Source organism: Urocitellus parryii, chromosome 4, assembly GCF_045843805.1.
Source record: "Urocitellus parryii isolate mUroPar1 chromosome 4, mUroPar1.hap1, whole genome shotgun sequence".
NCBI classification, from domain to species: Eukaryota; Metazoa; Chordata; class Mammalia; order Rodentia; family Sciuridae; genus Urocitellus; species Urocitellus parryii.
In genome coordinates this window covers 139,124,772-139,134,058 of record NC_135534.1, presented here as the reverse complement: position 1 = coordinate 139,134,058, position 9,287 = coordinate 139,124,772, and the positions used below count along the sequence as shown (strand labels likewise).

The window sequence follows — 9,287 nt, the reverse complement described above, 5'->3', positions numbered from 1 at the left end:
ACAGAAAACCTCATAATTATTTAGTCATTACACTAAGAATTACAACTTTTGAGTTATAGAACACTGATTAATGTTTTTCAAATGGTCCAACTACCCTTGGGTAGTAGATTCCTCATTAGCATATTTCAAACTCACTCCAGCGTGTAAAGCAAAGGTATTTCATCCACCCACACATTATTTTGTCTATCCTAAAGTATTTAAAATAAATTACAGACAGCATAACAGGAGTTGCTATAATCTGGCCTCCTGGAAATTCGAGGTTTTCCTGAGATGTCTGTATGAACTCTTTCCCTCAAATATCTGCTCATAAAAATATTGTTTATTAATACATGCAAGATACTTAATTTGTTGTAAGTTTAAACATTACCTTTCTATGTGTAGGATTTTATGATTCTCATTATTTCTGCAATGTCATTTAACTTATCCACGGAAACACTGTTAACTGAAATACAATGACTATTTACATATAATAGAAGCCAAGTGCCTACCCTGCTCAAGTGGAGCATCCAGAGCTGCACAGCAAGTACCGGTGGGTGTCATTCTCAGTCTTGTGGTTTTCCATTGAGTAATTTTTCTAAGTGATTTTTTTTGGTAAAGGTCTTCCTGTTGTTTTTCTAGGAAAATTTACAGGAGAAATGTGTTTATGTTCTTTTACTTGTTTCACTTCCTCTCATTATTCAATAAAAGGATTTAATACATTCTCTTTGGCTGGATAAGAGCAAATTTCTACATTCTCTAATGACCCCCCCCCACACACACACCCAAAAAAGTACAGAATTTTACTGTAATTGGGTACTATTTTTTGTTTAGCAAAATTTAAGTAGTGGCCTGTGCTTCACAGACATTATTAAAGAGTCACCGCATAATAAGCCCATTTTCAAATAGAAATGGAAAATCTCATCCATTTACTTTGTACTAGGGATTTAGAAAATTGGTGTACTTCAGGCAAAATTCTTAGAATTTTTTGTTTGTTTGTTTTCTGATAGGTTGAAGCTATCTAAATGTATCGTTTGATTCTTCTGTTCTCTCAATGCCTTCTTCAAATGACATTCGTTCCTCCTGAGGAAATGATTTCACTTTGTGGAAATAGCACTAATCAGGAATTAGATAGGCTAAGTACCTTGTCCCATCTCTACCAGCTATTTGATAATTGACTGCCTATGTCCTATAACTGCATTAAACCTGGATTGAAACATCTGAAAAGAGGCAATGATATGAATAAGAATGTCATAGGGTTTATAGAAGTAGTAAATAGGTGCAGAATGTCAGGGTCTTTTGTGTCCTCTTTTCCTGGCAATGTCTTGCTTCTCAAGGTCTCAGCTCAGGCTCTGCCTCCTCTGAGCAGCCTTCACTTGTGCCCTCTTACACTGTCAAATTGGATCACTCTGCTGTTCTTTGCTTATCTGTCATCTCACTTACTATGTGTACAATTTGCCCAATTCTCTGCTTCTCTGATAAGAACATAATTCAATATGTTGTTCCTTAGTTCCACTCCAAAATCAGGGCTAAGTGGAGAAAGTTCTTGGCATAGTTTCAGTCTGGAATGTCACCCACAAGCTCATGTGTTGCAAGCATGGTCCTCAATGCAGTGAGGTTCCAAAATGGGGCTTTTGAGCAATGATTAGTCATTGCCTAAATGATTAATGCATTGATACCTGAATGGACTATTGGCAGGTGGAACCTAGTCAGTAGAAGTCTGTCACTGGAGAAATATCCTGGAAGGGTTTATCTTCTCTCTGGCCCCTTTCTCTTTCCTTGTGCGTACTGGTTGCCATGAGCAGAGCAGCTCTCTTCTGTCATGCTCTTTGCCATGATGTGCTACCTCACCTCAGGCCCACAGAAATGGAACCAGCTGACAAGGGACTGAGTCCTCTGAACCCATGAGCCAAAAACCAATCTTTTCATTGAGTTGTTTTGGTTGGGAATTTTGGTCACAGTGACAAGAAGCTAATAATTCTCCAAAAAAGTTTGTTAAATGAATGAGTGGATAATAATTGAATAGAATGCAGTGAATGGAAGAAATATTTACCCTTCCATCTTTGAGAGATGTTGTGAAGTCCAAAGCTGGTAATGCATGATAAAGTTGAATTAAACCTTTCAAACGGAAGTGTCATGGGCAAGCCCCCTCGACTTTTGCATAGCTTTAGTATATTATGGAGGATTTGAATCAAACTAAAACTTTAAAAATTTATCATGAATTCAAGCCCAACCATATGCAGTTTGTAAATACTGACCTTGTGCAGACTAAGTGTAAAAACCCTGGAGTCAAGTCGCCTATCCTAGCATTCACTCTCGGTGGCATGGCTCTCACTGAGGTTAATAAGAACTGTGGATATCGCAGACTGCCAAAACATAAGGAGATATGACAGGAAACCAAACGGGAAACTGCCGGCTGCCTTGGGCTCACTGAGATTTGAGTCTAACAAGGCAGACTTGTCGCTGGACTCTTTGGAGGTGAAATGAAGCGATGGGCTAATGCTGGGCACAGGAGGCGCCAGGTCCTGACAGGCCAAGGTGTGACCTGCGGAATCCTAACCACCCCAGACATCTTTCCAGGAGCAAGGGAGCTGGGCCATGGCCAAGGGCAGGCAAGGTTGTGAGGGTGGGGGGAGGAGGTGTATGCAGAGCCCTCAGAGAGTAGGAGAAGAAAGGGCAAGTGAGATTACTGGTCATCTGGTGTCTTAGATCACAGGCAAAGCAAACGCCAAGCACAACAGCAAACACAACCTTTGAGCACTGTGTCTCCAAAGAGTGTTTACCAAGTGCCGTCGGCCTTGATCTCCCAGACTCGGTTAAATATGCATTTGTTAATGTTGTGCTTCTCACTTTCTCTTCTTCCCATTTTTTTTGGTTATTGTTGTTATTTCTACTTTTTTTTTTTAAAAAAAAATTCTTTTAATTCCTCCCTTGCTTTGACAGTATAACTCTGAGCAAAGTGAGAAATAAAAGGAGTGGGGACAGAGGACAAAATTCCACAGAGCATTTTCAAAAGAGGTTTTCCAGCACAAAAATGTAGGCATTTATAGTTACACTATTAAATGTAGGTGTATTATTATGAATAATATGGGTAAATATGATGTATAGCTCATTCTTTAACTATATTATTAAATATGATACACACATATAATTATGCATATTATTCTCCATTTAAAAATACCAATATTTAGAAATGAACCGATAGTTTGTGTGATATATGCCATTTTTATAAGTTACCTTTTAAAAATGAAACGTGGTATCAGCAAAAACATTTAAATTCATATTATTTGGTGACTAAGACATACTAGCATTTCAAAAACATTTAAATACATTATTTTATTTGATTACATTAAGGGGAACTGAAAAAATGGGAAGGTGAAAACGAGGTGAATGGTTTTATGTGCCGTTCTTGTGGCCATTCCTTCATACTTTATCCCAATTCTTCATTTATGTGACCTTTGCTCCAATTGAAATAGGGACTGTCATTTGTTCCTTCTGGAAATTTTAGGACCTAACAGATGTTTGGACATAATAGCTTCTGCATTTAAAATGTATAATGAATTTCGGAAATGGATAAAATTAAGACTTCATACATATCACGCTGTTAGAACTACATGGTTTTAGAACAGTAATAATATTATTTTACCAAACAATATGTCTCATTTTTACACCCTGAAACTAGTCATAGAGGCATAAAAATATATAAAAAGCAAGGTTTTTAAAAAAATAAATGAACTTTTTAGAGCAGTTTTATATTGGTGGCAAAATTGAATTAAAAAAATATGGAGACTTCCCATGTGCTCTCTTCCTCTCCACAATCAGGACTCTCCAACTGTCAACATCTTGTAATGCATTTGTTACAATTGATGCACCTACATCAACACACATTAGCATCCATGGCCCAAAGTTTTATATTAGGGTTTACTCTTGGTGTTGGACACTACATGGATTTAGATGAATGTATAATGACATGTATTCATCTTTGAAGTATCACACAGAACATTTTCACTGTCTTAAAAATTCTCTTGAGTAGCCAGGTGTGGTGGTACATACCTATAATCCCAGCAACTCGGGAGGCTGGGGCAGGAGGATCACAAATTTGAGGCCAGCTTCAGCAACTTAGTAAGTCTCTAAGTAACTTAAGGAGATCCTGTTTCAAAATAAAAAATTTTAAAAAAGGTTGGTGATATAGTTCAGTGGTAAACACCCCTGGGGGCAACATACACACACACACACACACACATACACACACACACACACACACACACATACACACACAATTTTTTTCTTTGTGTTTTGACTATTCTTCTTTCTACCCCCAATACCCTGGAAACCTCAAAACCTTTTACTGTCTCCAAAATTTTGCCTTTTCCAAAAATCAGGTATTTGTAGTGATACAATATGTAACTTTTTCAGATTAACTTCTTTCATGAGTAGTATGCATTTAATTTTTTCATGTCTTTTTATGATTGATAGCATTTCTTTTTATTACTGAATAATATTTCATTGTCTGGATGCACCAAATTTATTTTTTTATCTACTGAGGGATATTTTGATGGCTTGCAAGTGTGTCAGTTATTAATAGAGCCACTGAACACACTCATGTAGAGGCTTTTTTGTGAAGAAAAAAATTCAATTCATTTGAATAAATACTAAAGAATGTGGTTGCTGGATCATTTGGTAAGAATGTATTTAGTTTTGAAAGAAAATGCCATAGTATCTTTCAAAGTGTCTCTACCATTTTCTGTTTCCACAAGCAATGGGTGAGAGCCTCTGCTGATCTATATCCTTGTCAGTCTTTGATGCTGTCAGTGTTTTGGATTATGTACATTGTAACAGATTGTTGTGTTATTTCATTGTTGTTATAGTTTGTAATTCCCTAATGACATAAAATGTTGAAAAGATTTTCTTAGACTTAATGCCCTTAATGCCATCTGTATATTTTCTCTGGTGAATTGTCTGTTCAGTTTTTGGTCTATTTTTTTTGTTTGTTTGTTTTGGACCAGGGATTGAACCAAGGATGCTTAACCACTGAGCCACATCTGCAGTTCCTTTTATATTTTAGTTTGCAGTAAAATCTTGCTAAGTTGCCCAGCCTATTCTTGAATTTGAAATTCTCCTGCCTCAGTGTCTTGAGTCACTGAAATTACAGACATAGGCCAATGCACCCAGCCTTTTGTCCATTTCTTTGGTGATTTGTTGGTTGTCTTATTGTTGAGTTGTAAGTAAGTGTTCCTTGTATATTTTAGACAATAACCCTATGTGCTAGTTGTACATTTTGCAGATATTTCACCCAGTCTGTGCTGGCCTTCTCATGCTCATGGCATCAATTTCACAGAGTAGAAGGCTTTAATTTTAATAAAATCTAGATTGCCAATAATTTATTTTACAGGCTATGCTTTGACACTGTGTATAAAAAGCCACTGCCATACCCAAGGTCATCTAAGTTTTCTTCTATGTTATCTTTTAGGAGCCTTATAGCTTTGCAATTTTACATTTAGTTTTATGATTCGTTTTGAGCTGAAATGGCTATATATAATTGTGTGTGTGTTCAGCTTTCCTTGTACCATTTATTTGAAAGACTATATTTACTACATAATATTGTACCTTTTCTTTTGCCAAAGATTATTGACTTCTTAAATGTCAGTCTATTACTTGGCTTGCTATTCTGTTCCATTTACATGCTTTTTAATTTTTTCTAATACCACCTTGTCTTGATTATTGAGCTTTGTAGTAAGTCTTAGTTGGATAGTGTTAGTCCTCCATTTTGTGTCTGTCCTTCAATATGGAGTTAGCTATTCTGGGTCATTTCCCTCCTCATATAAATTTTAGAATGAGTTTCTCAATGCCTATGGTATAACTTGTTGGAATTTTGTTTGCATTTAATCTATACGTCAATTTGATTAGAATTCTTATCTTGACAATATTTCCTATCAATGATTTTCTAATCTTTCTCCTTTTGTTTAGGTCTTTGATATCATTCAAAGAGTTTTGCAGTTTTTACTCATAAAGATCTTGTGCATATTTTTCTAGATTTATACATAAGCATTTTAATTTTTCAGGGGGTGATAATTTAAATATTAGTTTTATTCTCAAGTTGTATTTGTGTATAGTTGATGAATAAGAAGGCAATTGACTATCATTGTCTTTTAGTTCTAGGAGTGTTTTGTTTATTTATTTGTTTTGTTTCTTTGGTTGATTGTTTGAATTTCTTTGGTTTTAGTTTAAGGTAATGCTGAATTCATAGAATGAGTTAGAAAGTATTTCTTCTGCTTCTATCTTCTAGAAAAGATGTAGAAAATTGGCATAATTTTTTCCTCAAATATTTGATAGAGATCCCCAAAAAGCTCATCTGGATCTCATGCTTTCTGTTTTGGAAGGTTTTTAATTATTGATTCAATTTCTTTTATAGGTGTATATCTATTCATATTTTTTCTCATCTGAACCTTGGTAGATTGTGTTTTTTTAAGAAGTAAGCCTATTTCATCTAGTTTAAGTTTGTTCATAATACTCTCTTATTTTCCTTTTAATGCCCATTGGATCTATAGTGATGTCCCATCTTTCACTTTTTTTTTTTTTTTTTTTTTTGGTACTGAGGATTGAATCCAGGGATGCTCAACCACTGAGCAATATCCCCAGACCTTTTAAAAATTTTATTTAGAGACAGGGTCTCATTGAATTGTTTAGTGCCTCCCTAAGTTGCTGAGCCTGGCTTTGAACTCGAGATCCTCCTCTTCTTCCACTTTTCATGTTAATAATTTGTGACTTTGCTTTTTTTAATTTAGTCTGGCTAAAATCCTACAAGATTTATTTATCTTTTCTAAGAGCTAGTGTTTGGTTTTGTTGACTTTCTCTTCTGATTTTCAATCTGATTCATATTATTTATTCTATTGTATTTACTTTGGACTTAATCTACTTTTTCTTTAGATTTTGTTGGTTTTTTCTCTGATTTTTAATCTGATCCTTATTTTTTTTCTTTTATTGTACTTACTTTAGATATAATTGACTCTTCTTTTTGTAGTTTTCTAAGGTGGAAACTTACATTATTGGTTTTAGGTCTTTTTTAATATATTAATTTATTATTGTAAATCTTCCACTGAGCACCGCATTCAATGCATCCCACAAATTCTAAATAATTGCATTTTAACTTTCATTCATTTAGTTCCAGATACTTAATATTATTTTGAGATGGCTGCTTGGATCCTTGGGTTCTTTAACAATGTATTATTTAATCTCTTAAGTATTTAATAATTTTTTTTGCAATCTTTCTATTATTGATTTCAAATTTAAGAACATTATGGTATGAGTTTATATATTATATGATTTCTATTCTTTCAAATTAATTCAGGTGTGTTTTTGGCCTAGAATTTACTCTATCTTGGTGAATAATAGTTTCCATGTCAGCTTGAGAAGAATGCACAATTTGCCATTGCTAGATGAAGTAGTTTCAAGATGTCAATTATGCTCAGTTTATTAGTAGTGTTGTTCAGTTTCATTACACCCATACCGAATCTCTGACTGCTGAATCTGTCCATTTCTGAGATGGAGGGACATTTCAGGCTCCAATTATGTAAGTAGATCCATCTATTTCTCACTGAAATTCTGTCAGATTTTGCTTCATAGGTTCTGATGTTCTATTTTTGGGTACATACATATTAACATTTGTTATAAGTTCTTGTAGTATTGAACTCCTCTTTTTTCATTATATAGTGTCTCTATTTATCTCTGATAAATTTCCTTGCTCTGATGTCTGATCTGCCTGCAATTAATATTGTCACAATTTTTATTAATGTTAATATATCTTTATCCTTTATTATTTACCTTAATCTATTATTTACTTTTAATCTATATGTATTTCTAAATGTAAATTGGGTTTCCTATAAATTACTTGGTTTTTATTGTATTCAAAATTGTGTCACTATCACAACTACCTAGGATTGTTAGATGATTTTCATCTCTCCCAAAAGAAACCCCACATGCATTAACACTCTCCATTCCTTTCCCTCAAGACCCTAGAGAACACATATCTATTTTCTGTCTGTATAGATTGGCCTATGCTGGATATTTCATATAAATAGAACCATATACATGTGACTGTTTATTTCTGACTTCTTTCATAGAGTATTTCAAGATTCATTCTTTATGAAGTGTGTGTATATATATATGTGTGTGTGTATATATATGTACATACATATATATACATATATACACATATAACATATACATATGACTATACACACACACTTCTTTTGTTGCTAAATAGTATTTCATTATGTGGATATATCACTTTTGTTTATATATACTTCAGATGATGGCCTTTTGAATCAATATTATGTGATCAGTACTCAAATCCAGGTTTTTTTTCTCTTTGCATTCTATTGTAAACACAAGTAAATTACAAGGAAAAAAAAACTTTAATTCAGTTTTCTCAGCCCCAGTACACTGGAATACCTATATATTACATATGCAAATTTTATATAAATTACATTGAATATTACATATCTAATTTACTGGATAATGTATATACACTATAGATTTGACAGGGCTGATATAAATATTAAGTAAAACAATGTGTGTAAAATTCAGTGATGGCCTGTGTGGTAAGTATTCATATCAGTTAAATCCAGGCAGGAAATCATGGACCCCACTAATTATTATTACAGAGAGGATTTAGTATGGGTGATGACTAAGGAAGTAAAAGAATGAACATTAAGGGAACAGAAATCAACTATAGGAAACAGCTTTGCCCCACAGGAAGCAGCTATGCCCACAGGGCTACGAGAAAATAGCAAGGTGTTGGTGTGGATCATCAGAGCCAGAAGCTGGGAGAGGGACCACAGAGGTGCGCTCCAGACTGATGAAGGGCAATTCTGCTTGTCTTTGAAGGGACTGTTTCTTCTGCTTCCAGGCTGAAGGGTATTGCTAAGGAAATGCTGAGGAAGAGTAAGTATCATATAGTGCTGAAATTAAAAAGCAATTAATTTCCGTGTGTTAGTCTTGCATCTTGAAACCTTGATATAATTGCTTTTTAGTTCCAGGAGGTTTGTAAATTTTTATAATATTTTGTCTGGTTTTAGTATTGGAGTAATCCAGACCTTCGAATGAGTTAGCAAAATATTTTCTCTGTTCAATCTTCTGATGTCCATTCTCCCTCTAGTGCCTCCTTCTGATAGAATCTAGAAAGACACATCTGGCAAAGAGGAAATGTAGGCTTCATTCTCAGTGAGAACAGAACAAGGAATTTAGAGTTGAAAAAAAGTAATTTACCAAACTGGTATAGTTCACCCTTTTACTATTCTGCATATATATAC

At 34.3% G+C, this 9,287-nt stretch overlaps 1 long non-coding RNA gene across 1 annotated transcript in view; it reads right to left on the bottom strand.

Annotated features, from left to right (window-relative positions):
• Positions 1-498: 498 nt before the first annotated feature.
• Positions 499-9,287, bottom strand: part of LOC144254162 (uncharacterized) — a 60,349-nt gene continuing 51,560 nt past the window's right edge. Inside the window, exons 2-3 of the long non-coding RNA XR_013343454.1 lie at positions 4,030-4,126; positions 499-614 (exon numbers count right to left, since the gene is read on the bottom strand). This is a non-coding gene — a long non-coding RNA (uncharacterized LOC144254162). The remainder of the gene's footprint in view (positions 615-4,029; positions 4,127-9,287) is intronic.